Source organism: Astyanax mexicanus, chromosome 16, assembly GCF_023375975.1.
Source record: "Astyanax mexicanus isolate ESR-SI-001 chromosome 16, AstMex3_surface, whole genome shotgun sequence".
NCBI lineage: Eukaryota > Metazoa > Chordata > Actinopteri > Characiformes > Acestrorhamphidae > Astyanax > Astyanax mexicanus.
Genome location: NC_064423.1, coordinates 1,570,504 through 1,585,474, shown reverse-complemented (window position 1 = coordinate 1,585,474; position 14,971 = coordinate 1,570,504). Strand labels below are relative to the sequence as shown.

Genomic DNA, 14,971 nt, shown 5'->3' with positions numbered 1-14,971 from the left:
TGGAGTAGTATTAGCATTAGCCGCTAAACGCTAGCTCTTTTGCAGTACAGCGTTGAGTATTATCGTCCTGTAGCCTGCTGCTAACTGTGGCTAGCACTATTCAAGCTGTGTTAGCATTAGCTGCTAATCTCACTAAGCACTAGCTCTTTCGGCGCTCAGAGGTGAGTATTATTGTCCTGTAGTCTACATGTTTACCATGTTAAAACAAGCTACGCTGGACAAACTAACTAGCTGATATCGCTTACTGGAGTACTCAGGGTTCCTTAGTGTATCGCTGTCGGTCAGCATTTACTAGCGCTAGCAGTTAGCCACTAATGCTAAATGCTACTGTAGCCAGCTTAGTGTAAATCTAAGCTTAGTGTAAATAAACAGAAGCGCTTTACTCACCCAAATAAACAGTTTTCAAGAGAGAAATCTGTGTAGATTAACATCCAGTAATTTGATTTTTAAGGAAAATGTTTCTTTATGTTTAAAAATTACAGTTTTGTTTACCTAGTTTAGCTTAAGTAGCTTTGCGATACCTACTTAATTAGAAGGAAAACATGGCGACACCCCTGTTCCTTACTAGTATCGCTTGATGGGCTTTATAATATGGTGCACCTTATGTATAAAAAAAAAAATAGACCAGAAAATAGACGTTTACTTATTTTTCTTTTTTTTTTTGCAGTGTGATTTTTTTACAGAGTTAACAAAATACATTAAGTAAAAACTTGTGTTCATACTGTGATTGTAGGTAACAAGTATTTTCTGTCCCCAGGACTTTTTGAAGGACGGTGCAATTACAAATAAACAATTAGTCGACACTGAAATATATAGTCGACTGTCGATTATGTGGACGAATTGTTGCAGACGTAATAGATTTGTTAAATAATGGGAAGATAAATGTTTTTTTTTTTTTACAGACTTTTTCTAAATTATGTTAAAAGCTAATACAACCTAAAAGGAAGCACCACTAAAGCCACTTCCATTCTTCCATCCCCGCTCCTCCACCGCTCTTCTACTGAAGCAGCTACTTAAAAAGGAACCCTCCAATTAGTAAATGTGACAGACGTGTTATTACTTCCATGCAAATCATGATGCACCTCAAACACAAAAGAGAAAAGGGGGAGGGACAGCTCTCTCCACACTCAGGAAGACCACACCCACACATTTACATAGAGAAATATGCACAAAGAAAGGATGCTTCAGCAGGACGTATTAAAACTGAACAGTCCCTGAACCCCTGCTGCGCTGCAGCACCACCAAGTAAACTGCTGTCAGATGGTTCGTCTGATACAGCGCAGCGGACGCAGATGATCTGAGAGAATAAAGGGACTGGAATGAGTGTCACTTCAGAATTAAACCCATTCTTGTGGGGTGTGGGGTGAGCGGTGTGGGTGTGGGGTAAAGTGCTGTGGGGTTAAGGAGTGTGGGGTGCCTGGGCTTTGTGTGAGGAGTTGCTGAGCTGGAGGTTTAGGTAACTCTTTTAGGTTAAATACAATAAATACAGATGCCCTCACTCTAAACCAACATAAATATCGTCCTTTACTCCACTATATCAGCACTACTCATGAACACTGGGGTATTCTAGGGTTTCACATTAGGGGGTGGCACGAGATCTCACGAGATTAAAACGTGACGATATTTCTCATCAAGCTTAAATCTGTCTCGTGGGAAAAAAACAGTTTAGTGTGGACTTTTTAAGAGGGATCTGGCAACACAGTAGTGATAGCAGTGAGTGTGGTAGCTGAGCAGTGAGAGCAGCTCTCAGCAGAAGAGGAAAATTCAGGTATTTGTATAGAAGATGCTTCTGCTACTTTTAAGTTGTATGTCTGGCTGCATTTTGGCTCCAGTGGAAACAATAAACGGTAACAGAGTGACCAACAAGACACAAACCATATATAAATACTGTAAGTAAATCCTACACGTGACTGTTTCATAGACAGCTGTACTAATCCCTTAACTCTGTACTGTATTTAAAAACATGTTCTGTCTCTGTTTCACTTCAAGCATAGTCTTAATATGACTGGTTATGGTTCTGAATAGTTAAATTACAAGAGATTTAGGAGAAAAAAAACACAAACCATAGTCTTAATATGACTGGTTATGGTTCTGAATAGTTAAATTACAAGAGATTTAGGAGAAAAAAAACACAAACCATAGTCTTAATATTGTTTGCACTTATTGTTTGCACTATATAAGACCTATAAAAGTTTTATTTTTATTTTTTATTCTTATTTCTATTTCTTATAGAATCAATGTGTGAGAGAAACCAGTCTGTTAAGTTTGAGTTATATGATTTTGTCAAATAAAACTCTCGTTTTTAAGACATTTTTATTTTTAACATTTTCTTTAAAATTTTATTTTTAAATCTCGTCTCGTCTCGTTCTTGTGAACCCAATATCGTGTCTCGTCTCGTCTCGTGATATTAGTAGGTACCTAAGCTAAGCTACCTAAGAAAGTACCCATGCAACTGGTTTACCTGTTTAAATCAAAAGCTGTGTTAGCTAGGTAACTAGATTCTTCTATTGATCTGTGTTGCCTTGTAAGTGAGCTCAGATTGTATAATGCACCAGAGTAAAACAGACTAAAATCACAAAAAAAAACTTGAAAACATAAAAAGAAATTAACAAAGCAGCAAAGTAGCACATATAGATGAGCAGAACCCAAAAGAACAGAAGATGAACTAAAGCCAAGATGGTTAGGATGTGGATTGTGCTGCATAAATCTGATGCTTTTTGACCAGTCAGAATGATTAATCAAATACACCTATTCTATAGGCCTCAGAAGAAAAACACCACAATCTTGACCAAGTAGGATACTAATTCTAGCCACCCTTTACCATTCACCACTGATAAAGCCAGACACTAGGTCCAAAATATGGTGGGCACAACAACAAAACAAATAACGTGACCAAAACCCTAAAATAAGATAGAAGAATTGAAACTCATACCTATGTAAAGAATGTAAAGAAGGTGCACTACAAGGAATTCACCATCAGTAATAATATCTTTACAGGCTGCTAACCTACCCTATATATATATTACTATATGAGTATAATCAATCAGAGGTGCTATAAATAAGGAGGCTGGTTGGAATAATGCTCCCATAAAGTCCTGCCCTTTAATAAACAAAGATAAATCAGCTTGCTAGTTACGCCCAAATACACCGCAAGCAGAGGGAGGTACACCTCGTGCTGCTTGTGTGAGAAGCCTGCCTTAATGTGAAACTTGTACTTGTTGTTGCCACAACAAGCTGACCATGTGTGATATAAACATACATTCAATCGATAATAAAACCTAATAAAATGAGAATTTAAGAATTTCAACCCAGTCTAGATTAGTGGACATAACAGCCTGGCTGCACTGCAATGATGTCCACTGATTTTCCTCTTTGGGATAGGGCTGCAACAATTAGTCAATATAATCGACCATGTCAGTACTTTCCACGTTTAAACAACATCTAGTCATTTAAATGACTTTTAAATCTCTTGATCAGCTTTCTTTTTAATAATTTTTAGCGATGGAGGACATGGCAGAAATAATCGTTGACTAATCGACTAAATAAAAAAATAATCAGCAGATCAGTCAAATACCAAAATGATCATTAGTTGCAGCCCTACTTTAAAATCAATAGTTATTGCCAATTGTCTTGCTAATTTGAGCTAAAATCTCCCCTGACCCAGTGGGACTTTCCCCATCACATAAAATGCTCCCAACACTATGAGAGTGAGGGCAAGCTCATGCCTCCTCAGATACAGTCATATGAAAAAGTTTGGGCACCCCTATTAAATCTTAATCATTTTTAGTTGTAAATATTTGGGTGTTTGCAGCAGCCATTTCAGTTTGATATATCTAATAACTGATGGACACAGTAATATTTCAGGATTGAAATGAGGTTTATTGTACTAACAGAAAATGTGCAATATGCATTAAACCAAAATCTGACCGGTGCAAAAGTATGGGCAGCCTTATCATTTTATTGATTTGATACTCCTAACTACTTTTTACTGACTTACTGAAGCACATCATTGGTTCGAAGTGATGTGAAAGAAGCCATTTCCGCAAGCACGCCACAAACAGAGTCGCCTGAGGTATGCAAAAGCACAAAAGCACACCTCTGGCGACTCTGTTTGTGGCGTGCTTGCGGAAATGGCTTCTTTCACATCACTCTCCCATACAGCTTCTCCTTGTGCAAAGTGCGCTGTATTGTTGACCGATGCAAAGTGACACCATCTGCAGCAAGATGATGCTGCAGCTCTTTGGAGGTGGTCTGTGGATTGTCCTTGACTGTTCTCACCATTCTTTTTCGAACTTTTTCATATGAATGTACATTCTCTTATACAAGTCAGACACAAACTCTTTTCCAACTTCCGTCATCTGGCAGTCAGCGTGTTAGGAGGAAAGTGCCAGATCCTCAGCTCTGATACATCAGCTAACAGACGCCTGTGCTGAGCAGTATCACAACAGTAGTGATGAGGAGAGAGAAAGACTACCCATCTACTCACTCAGAGAGAGAGCATGGACTCTGCCTGCTGATCGCAATGAAGAATGACCCGGGATGCAATCCCACAATCCTCGGGCCACAGTGTCAGCGTCTTAGTGTGATGAGCCACGCGAAGCCCCTGCGCTTGGCGACTGTTGAGGCATGTCAGGGAATCTACTTAGCACTAACTATTTACACATTAGCGTTTAATTCTTTTAAGTACATTACAGACTACCATAAACCTATTAAAGCTATTAAAGCTATTAAAGCGCTTCTCTGTAGATGAGATAGTAAGAAGCTCCTAGCATAAGACAGCATGATGTACACACCAGTCAGTCACTGTGGTACAGTAATATATATTTGATATTTTTTTAAATAATGTTTATGCTCATAACTTGCTATAACATCTAAATGTACTGAGGCTACCAGCCAACACTTATATAATTACAACATTACAACATTACCACAGAGTTTGATGCACGCTTTTTCTTTTGCAATGAAAAACTGCAATCTGATTTTATATACTTTAAGTAATAATAGTATACAAACCTAGCTGCCCCATATAGAGATACATTTGAAATTCTAAAGGCAGAAAGACAGACAGACAGACAGACACTTTATTGATTCTAAAGTAAATTTAGATAGGGTGGTGTGCAGTAGTGCTGTGCGATATGAGGATAAATATCGTGGGGATGATAGAAAAGTGTCTATCGTGCTGCTTACCTTCTATCGTCTCTATCGTTTCTACAGTAATTTCATCAATTATTCATGCAAATATATAAAGTAGGCGTGGTCATTTTGCATAAACTCAGTTTATATAAGTGATAATAAAGTAATCTTCGGAAAAAAAAAAGCTTCATAATGTGGTTTTGCGACGTGACGCTGCTTTACGTTATTAAACTCATGATAGCTGAACAATTGTTACGCATTGATATTTTTAAAAAATAGCTACTGCATGCATATATATATATATATGTATATATATATATATATATTGCTGCACTAAAAGGTAGTAAGTCTCATTTGTAAAAAAGTTCGGTTTAATGTCACTTTAAAATAAAGTTGGAAAAAGTAAGCAGTGATATTATTTTGTCATATTTTTTTGAAGAATAACTGAAAACATACATAAATGTGGTATATCATGATATATATCGTTATCGTGATATAAAAATTCCATATCGCGATATATGATTTTTCCCATATCGCCCAGCACTATGGTGTGCTATTGTCCCCATAGCTCAAAGTACGCAACACAATACAGTACAGAAACAGTGGTTCCTAATCTATTGCCTTTTTTCCATTAATGCCTTTAATCTGTTGTTAAAAGGGACAAAAATATGTATTTACATGCACAAAGTATCTGTAGGAAAACAATTGCATGTGAGCAGACCTACATGCATGATCTACTTGATTACATACATTTTATTTATATGAACAGAAAAATGGATGCGTAAAATCTCCTCAAACAGCAAAATAAAAGGCTTACGTCGCTTCGTGTGGTTGCACTGTTGTAAATATAAATATTTAACTCTTTACCCAGAACTACTTTACGGTTTATAAGCTCCAAAACATCAAAAATAAAAGGAAGTTTACTGTGATCTGTAAGGAGGGGAGCAGAGAAAGGCCTGGCTGTCCACAGGCAGCAGATGGTCCGGCTAATCCCCGCCCGTCTCTATTTCACTTCACTGTCACAGGTCATCAGGAAAACTACCTCCCCCTCTGTACATGCTTTAACTTAACCTTTGTGTATTTAGTGTATATTTAGAGCAAAAACATGAGTTCATTCAAGCGTGAGAGAATATGTCTACTGGCATAATTTCCATATTCTCTAAAGCGCAATTTCTATTTATAGTGCTGGAGTAAAACTGAATGCCATGCCACAATTGTAAAGGCAACCCTGAAGCAAAAAAAAAAAAAAAAATGTATATATACACACATACATAATCTTGCATATTGTTGCTGCAAACCGCAATAAAAAACTGCATAATATGCTGAAAAAGATATTAAAATAGCAATAAATCCTACAAGCAAGCACATTTTGCGTGATATAAAAAGAATGACACAGAACTGCAGTGTTTATTGATCTTCTTATCCAGCAAAAATGAATTAAACTCTTTTTCTACTCCACCAGTTTCAGAGATAACCGTCTTGTCTTGTGATCTTGTGATCGGAAATCTGTAAGTGGTTGTGGTTTGCACTAATGAGGGACACAGGGTCACAAATTACAAGATCTTTCACCAGGAAGAACACACAGTGAGTCTGTGCTCAAAAACTCTAAACTGATGTGCTTCTATGAATGGGCTTTTCTTCAGAATGAATGTCCAGCTTTCCTTTTTTTTTTTGTTGCAAAAACACAGAAAACATGACTAAGCATGACAAACAACTTTTGCAACCATTTATAGGCTGTGTTTCAATTGTATACCACACACCAATACACTAGTAGCTCCTCCTTTTCCTTTACATTGTGGGCTAATAGTGTCCATCTTAGCAATTTGCCTTTGAACACTGACCTGATCAGAGTATATACGCTGGAGATTTGAGCTTTGAGATTTGATACTTTTATCTATACTAAATAATTAATCCTCTAAAAACTAGTTAGTATTTCAGCAGTTCACATACAGGAACCTAACCGGTGCCAACTGCCCACTGATTCACCTCTGACCTCAGACGCAAAAACAGTCCGCCATTCAAAAATCAGGACTAAAACCGTGTTATGTAAATCTGGCATTAGGGGTATTTATCTCTTAAGCTTTGCTTCCAAAAGCTTTTCTGAGACAACAAATGTAGCACAAGGGCAAACACATACATACATACATACATACACATATACATACACATATATATACATACAAAAAAAGATATCCTAAGATATATTTTCATTGCTTAAAGAACACCAACCCAACTATACAATTCATTACAGAGTGTATAAAATCCTGTAAAAATACATAATGTGCAGCAAATCGAAATTAAAATGACTAGGCTCTGTATGAGAAAATTTGAATAGCAGTTTTTACAAATCTGCCACTGCTGATGCTTTTTGTCGGCATACAGAAAAATAGTGTGAAAATATCTTTAAAGAGGGCGCCGAGTGGTCCAGCGGTCAAAAGCGCTGCCAATATGAGCGGGAGGTCGAAGGTTCGAACCCCCACTCATACAGCTTTGCCATCAAGCTGCCGGCGCTCAGAGGGAGCAGAAAATTGGCCCTGCTCCCTCCGGGTGGGTAGATGGCGCTCTCTCCCCACATCACTCCTAGGGTGATGTCTGCAGCACAGGGCGTCTGTGAGCTGATGTATCAGAACCGAGTCGCTGTGCTTTCCTCCAGCAGTTCGGAAAAAACGGTGGCTGACTTCACATGTATCGGAGGAAGCGTGTGTTAGTCTTCACCCTCCTGTGTTGGGGCATCACTAGTGACAGTCGTAATGAGTGGGTTGGGTAATTGGCCGTGTAAATTGTGGAGAAAATGGGGAAAATTATAAATAAATTAAAAAAAAGAAAATATCTTTAAAGATTTTGATACGATAATGTTTTTACCACGTTGCCCAACACCATGGGAAACAGCTTTAGTATTGTTCATATAGAAACTGGAATTATATCACATCAACCCTAATTAAGTTGATATGAAATATTATCATATAAAACAACACATGCTTTTGCTGTTTAATTCAAAGGGACAGTTTGCACTGCTCTCATTTTCCATCATAAATGTGTACAAGTGTATAAATCAACTCAATGAAACAATGCTGATCTCTATGTAAGAATTGATTTATACATGCACATCAAATTAACGTTTATTCAACCTTTAACGTTATGGTTTTGTATGTTTTGTCTGTATTAAACTTTACTTACATATGTATATCTTGTTTGTATTCTATTCTTATAGCTTGTGCTGTGTTCTTACAGTGTATAAAGGGCCATTAAAATAATAATCATTAGCATTAATTTTAGTGTAGACTGTATAAGAGCCCCAACTATTCGATTCCCTCAGATGAACGTTGATTTAAACGCCACGATTTCAAAGCTAAACAAAGCCTATTAGACAACGTTAAACTGTAAAGGTTGTTTTCCTTTATGTTTGAATCAACAATAGATTTGGTGTTGATTTAGAAAAGTGAATTAACATTGATTAAGGGCATGTTGTTTCAACGTCGTACGTTCAACCTTTAATAAACCATAGCTCACATTCAGGATGCTCAAAACTGTATGGAAGAGGAAAAAAAAACTGTATTCCCTGATGAAAAATAAACAATTTAATTTGTATTCTCTCTCTTTCTGAATGATCATCTCTGAGAAGTAAAAACTGTACAACTACAAACAAAAAGCTTTTATTGCTACTTTAAGTAGCTAAAACTAGTAAGTCCTATTTTAAAAGTGTTAACAATAAACTTACATCACTGTAGTAAAGCTGAGTATAAAGAAAGTTATCCACCACTACCAATCTAATCTAATTCAACATTTAATCTCAGAAGCACAACAGTAAAACTAATAGAACATGAACAATTCCCCCAGGTATGGTAAATAATTGGTACCAAATTAAAAAGCAGTTACTGCAAATGAAATAAAACCACTTTTTCATCCCTCCATCCAAGCATTTTTTGAAATTGTATGGTGATGAAATGTAAAATGATAATTCAAAAGGCAGAAGGTTGAGGGCATTATGTTGACTCAACGTTAAAATTGTAATGTTTGCACAACAATTTAATATTAATTGTTGTTTCAACAACAGACATTACTTCAACTGTGAATGCAACCAAAACTAAAAACAACCAAATAACCTTTATCTGCGGCAAATTTTTTTTATTTTTATTTTTTTATTCAGAACAACAAAATATCACAGGGTCAGTTTTATGTACCGAACAGCTCTACTTTAACTACTCTATAAAGAGTAAAGATCTGATGATTCTACTTGTTTTATGGCAGACAATCAACCTTCAACATTAAATGTGGTTGAAATATGATTGAAGTAATATCTGCTGTTGTTTCAAAGCTGAAACAATGTCAAAATAACATTTAATGTTAAATGGTTGTGTAAACATTCAGATTTTATCGTTGAATCAACATAATGTCACATTTCATCACCATACAGTTTCTAAAAACGGTTGGATGGAGGGATGAAAAAGTGGTTTTATTCCATTTGCAGTAACTGCTTTTTAATTTGGCACCAATTCTTTTACCATATCTGAGGGAATGTTTATGTTCTATTAGTTTTACTGTTTTAGTGTTTTTGAGATCAGATATTAAATCAGATTAGTGGTAGTGTGGGTAACTTTTTTTAATACTCTTTAATACTCAGATTTACTGCAGTGATGTAAGTTTATTATTTCCACTCAATCATATGTTAACCATATGATTTTCTAGTTTTAGTAAGCTATGGTTTATTAAAAGGTTGAACGTACAATGTTGCAACAACGTTGTCACCATCAACGTTGATTCTCTTTTCAAAATTAACACCAAAATTAACGCTGATTCAAACATAACATCAACGTTGATTCAATGTTGTAATGCCAGTTGGGTAAATGAAAACACGTATTGGTCTCTGATGAGGTTTTAGCGGCACTGATTCATAATCGAGCCTGTTCGGATTTCCTCCAGATGACCAGACGCAAGAATATGGCAACGATCCATTATTTTCACAAAGGTTCCTCGTGTAGCTTTTAAAGCAGGAACAGTTTCAGAACAATCGTCCCCACCGCGGTGAGGTAGCTTAATGAGGTAATGATAAACACAGGATTTCCTATCTGTATACAGTAGGCTACGCAATAACCACAAATAATAGCGCGCTACACAACAAAGGAGGAGAAGTACATTTAAAAGCTACAACAACTGAAAATAATCACAAGAGCGGCGAAAAAAACACAAACTTAAACGGATTATTTAGCGATAGATGCAGCAGCCGGCTGTCAACGTTTATTAGCTAACGTTAGCACTAATAACAAAGAAAGAACATTATCTATCCTCAAAGCGTCCAGATACAAACTGACCACGATACATCCGTTTCAGACCACAGCCAGGTTTCTTCATTGTTCTTGAGAAGGTTAATGTGTAAACTGGTTAATATTGAAATAATACATTAAACGATCCGAAAATTAACTTAATCGATTTTTCGTTACAGGGATGTAGTTGCGTTTTTAACACTATTGTCTGTCTAGACTGATTTCATTTACCTGCCCGACACAGTAACCTTATACTATAAAGCTCGGGTTAGCAGCCTAGCAGTTTCCAGTGGGCTAATTTTTGGTTTGGCTTTGGTAAAAAAAATTACCAGCTCCGAAAAAAAGACTAAAAAGCCATTTAAATACAAAACATCGCTTTAAACATCTACCGCCTTTTATTTTGGATTTAAATGGGCCTCAGGTTTCAATTTGCTTTTGTCTTCTAAAGCAACAAAAAAATCAGAAGCGAAGGTGATTCGTTGTTTCCCAGCCGCGTGAAATTGCTGCCGCTTGGATATGGATACAATTGTATCTGGTAATCTGACACTATCCGATAATCTAACCTAAACCTCCGTGTGCTGAATGCTGGATTATACACGTTTCACTGAATCAACATCTACAGTATTACACTGTTTAAAATGGGTTACATTTAAACATCTGTAAATGCGAGTCATGTCTAGGTAGGTCAGCCGCTTTTTCCGACAAAGTTCTGCTGAGTTCAGAGCTGAGAGAGAACACAGCTAAGTTATTATTAGAGGTGGGTAATCCAGGTCTAGGAAGTAGAAATCCATCCCAGGATTTTGTTCCGACCTTCTGAAGTAGCTCAGACGCAGCTCAGCCGTCCAGGCAGTCGGATCACAACCCTGGGATGGATTTTTAATTCCAGGATCTGGCTCTCTCACCTGGAGATGGATTGTTTTAAATGAACGCATCCACTTACCTTTTAATAACTGCACAGGTAAAATCCAATTAATCCCGTCAGAAACGAGCATGCGTAATCCAAGGTCTAATTTCAAGGTGATAACCTGGTTTAATTTCCCAAACAGACTGAAAAAAGCCACAAAGGCAGCGGCAGTGCTTCCACTCAACCGATCCCAGCACTCAGTGGCCTGCTGCCAGAAACAGCCCGACACCGCCCCGCCCCCGGCACGCTACTGGCCCGCCCCCGCTGGACGCTGATTGGTCCTTTTGTGAGCAACGTCCCCTTGTGGTGCTTTGTAGGAATTGCTGCGTAGGATGTCAATCATCTACTCTACTAATTACGCACTGATCCATATTAGCACGTAACACAATCAACTAACTGCGTTTACGCGTTACACTGAATCGAGTTTACGCTGCTTGTAACCCGTTTTCTATGTTAGTTACATATTTCCAAACACGCACGTATGGTTTACACTAGTCTGCAGACAGGAGTCTTTCAGAGGTCATGTTAAATTGCCGGTGTAACCGGGTTTCTGGTTCATCCACTCAGCCTGACTGCGCTCTTGTAAAATGTCATGTTATTTTTGGCTCGGCTGAAAGCAAAACAGAGCGCAGGGGTGAATGGTAGCCTGTAGCACCAGCGTGATTTTATGCTGAATATTTAATAAAAGGATTGTTCTGCATGTTAAGTCAAGTTTATTTGTACAACACTGTTTAGAGTCAGATGGCACAAAGCAGCTTTAACAGAAATTCAGAAGTAGGTAAGAAAAGGAAGAAAAATAGATTAGAATTTCTCATTCCAAATCAAAGGTAACAGTGCCAGGAGTATGTTTGTAATGATCAGAGGTGGAAAGTAACTACATTACATTACATTACATTACATTACATTTGGCAGACGCTTTTGTCCAAAGCGACTTACAATATTGAAGTGCAAATAATAGAAGAGGTTAAGTACAAAAATAATAGAGGTTAAAAATAAAGCATCTATAGATAGGGCCTTAAGGAGGTCAGAGGGAAATAATGGGATAGAGGAGTAGAGAAGAGGAAGAAGGAGAACTAATTACATTTACTCACATTACTGTAATTGAATAGATTTTATGAGTAATTTGTAATTTTTAAAGTAGTTTTTAAAATAGGTAATTTTACTTTTACTCAAGTACATTTTGAAACATGTAATTTACTACATGTTCGCTACTTTGGAAAACTCCCCGTTACTGAGTAAAAAATGAAATGCTGGGGGGAAAAACAAATCGTCTGAATTTAAAAAAAATTATTTTTTTTTTCTCCATGGCAGCGCAGCTGAACTTCTCCATGCAGTGTTTATTACGGTTAGCGGAAGACGTGCTGTGTGAATCAACTGTGCTCGGGGGAACTGTTGAGTTATGCTACCCATCGATACATGCTTCTTTACGGCACTGCGCATGCACCGACCAACGTTTTTTTTTTTTGTATGTTTTCATGTTTTTTAATGATAATTCCTTACGTTTTTATTGGGAACATTAAACAATCTGCTTTGGATGTTAAAATAACATGTAGCATGTTTTAGCAGTTAAAGCAGAGCAATGGCAAATTTAAAAATAATAATAAAATGTAAAACTGTGAAAAATGGATTGTAGAAACCAATGCCACTTGTTCTTAAAAATGTTTTATGGGTTGGTCTGAACAAATACTGCCTGAAAAGTCCAAATTATTTAATTTAATCATTTTTAATTTATGATTTGTACTTTTTTACATCAAATAATTAAAAATAACTATGTAACTCAAAGTACATTTTAAATTAAGTACTTTTTTACTTTTACTTGAGTAGATGTTTAGATGAGTACTTTTACATTTACTTGAGTAGAATTTTAGCAAAGTAAAGTTACTTTTACTTAATTACAATTTTTTTGTACTTTTTCCACCTCTGGTAATAACACACTGAGGTATTTACTATTGGCTAGAGAAATTATTTTAAAGTCAATACTATTTTTCGCTCACTGATTTGTTGGGTATAAAACATAGTAGAAATTAAGCCTAAGTAACAATTTTCAACTAAAATACTACAAGTAGCTGGTTACACAGTTACACAAGAAAGGGCTTCCTGCTGGCTACTTGCTATGGTGTTGCAAAGTGGTTTTAACCTTGTTGCTAGGTGGTTACAATGGTATCTAAAATAGTTGCTGTGGTGTTGCTATGTGGTTTCTGGGTGGTTGCTAATGTGTTTCCAGGTGGTTTATAAGATGTTGTTATGGTATAGCTGTTGGTTACTTATGTATTGCCATGTGGTTTCTGTAGTAATTAGTGTAATGAGGCATAGTAAAGAAAAATGACAGATAAACTTGTTACCCTGTCCTGAATATATATTCAAAACAACATATATCAATTGAGCAAAACTACAGTAGATGTAAAAGTAGGTGTTAAAAAGAATGGCATCATTATAGGGGGGAGGGTGGGGGGGGGGAATTAAATATAAATGAAATGAAGACTTAAGGGTGAACATATGCTCATATTCAAAAGATGGATACAAGCCAACATTATAAAATCAGAAAACTAGATAGATAAACAAAAAAAATCAAATAAAATGGAAGAAGATGAAAAAGAATAAGAATAAGAAGAATATAAATTGGATAACAAAATAAGTACATTATTTAGGGATGTTCCGATCCAATCCAGCCATTTAAGACTGGGGACATTTCAGGCATATGTTGATAGATTGAGTACTACCTATTTTATTCCCAATCCATTCCTGAGTTGTGTTTTAAACACTTGTCTTTGCTCACAGTGCCACCTGGTGTCCTCAAGGTACCTTTACTGAACACTACTGAGCAGCTAGCAGCAGTTAGGAGAGTTTTCAGAAGGTAAATAAAATATACCAAATAAAAGTATACTAGACTGTTGACAACAGTGTGGAAATATTTTACAGTGAAAAATGAAAACAAAACATAAGCATCAAAAACTATCATCAAAATGCTAGTTACAGAATGGTAATTATAGGCTGGATGGATGGATGCAGGCCTGAAGGTGTAGCCGTGTTTGTCCTGTAGAATCGGGTGAGGATCAGTGCAGATGACTATGAAAGCATGTGAAGTTTGCTGTCCACAAAACACATTCAATCTTTTTGAGAAAGGGTACAACTGGAAACTGGAAACCACAATCATACTGGTCATGCAGTGCTCTAGGGGCCCTTCTAAAAGAAAAGTGTATTAAGTATATTTTTAAAGTATAGTTAACATGGAAAAGTATATACTTTTTAAAATGAAAATATGTAATTAAACATGTTTTATTTTGGAACAACTTTAGATATATTTAGGCAATTTAGGTATATTTCAGTTGTCGTAATCTATATTTAAACACAAAATAAAAGCATTAAATTGTGCTTTCTAGTGCTTTTTGTACAACTTCTGTGAGCTTAAGTAGATTTAAGTATGTGTTTTTTACTACTTTGTACTACTTTTCGTGTACTGAAAAAAAAATACACTAAAGTGTTCTTTAAGCAGTATTTAATGTCACTACATATTCACATTTTCTGTCAACACAATGTATAATTTAAAGCATATTGCTTAACTATACATTTTATGGAAATACAGAGAAAGTATATTTAATGTGTATTTTCATAACATAAATTAAATAGAAAATGCACTTTTAGTATTCTTTACTAAATTTAAACATACATTTAA

General features: G+C 36.2%; 1 protein-coding gene across 4 annotated transcripts in view; it reads right to left on the bottom strand.

The window, feature by feature from the left end:
* Positions 1-11,525, bottom strand: part of sipa1l2 (signal-induced proliferation-associated 1 like 2) — a 95,108-nt gene extending 83,583 nt beyond the window's left edge. For 3 of the 4 annotated variants that reach the window (XM_049465728.1, XM_049465729.1, XM_049465731.1), the window contains exon 1: positions 11,335-11,524. The gene's annotated coding sequence lies outside the window, so the exon portion shown is untranslated. Of the gene's footprint in view, positions 1-11,334 lie in introns of all 4 variants that reach the window. The other variant, XM_049465730.1, reaches the window with a different exon arrangement.
* Between the last annotated feature and the right edge of the window lie 3,446 nt (positions 11,526-14,971).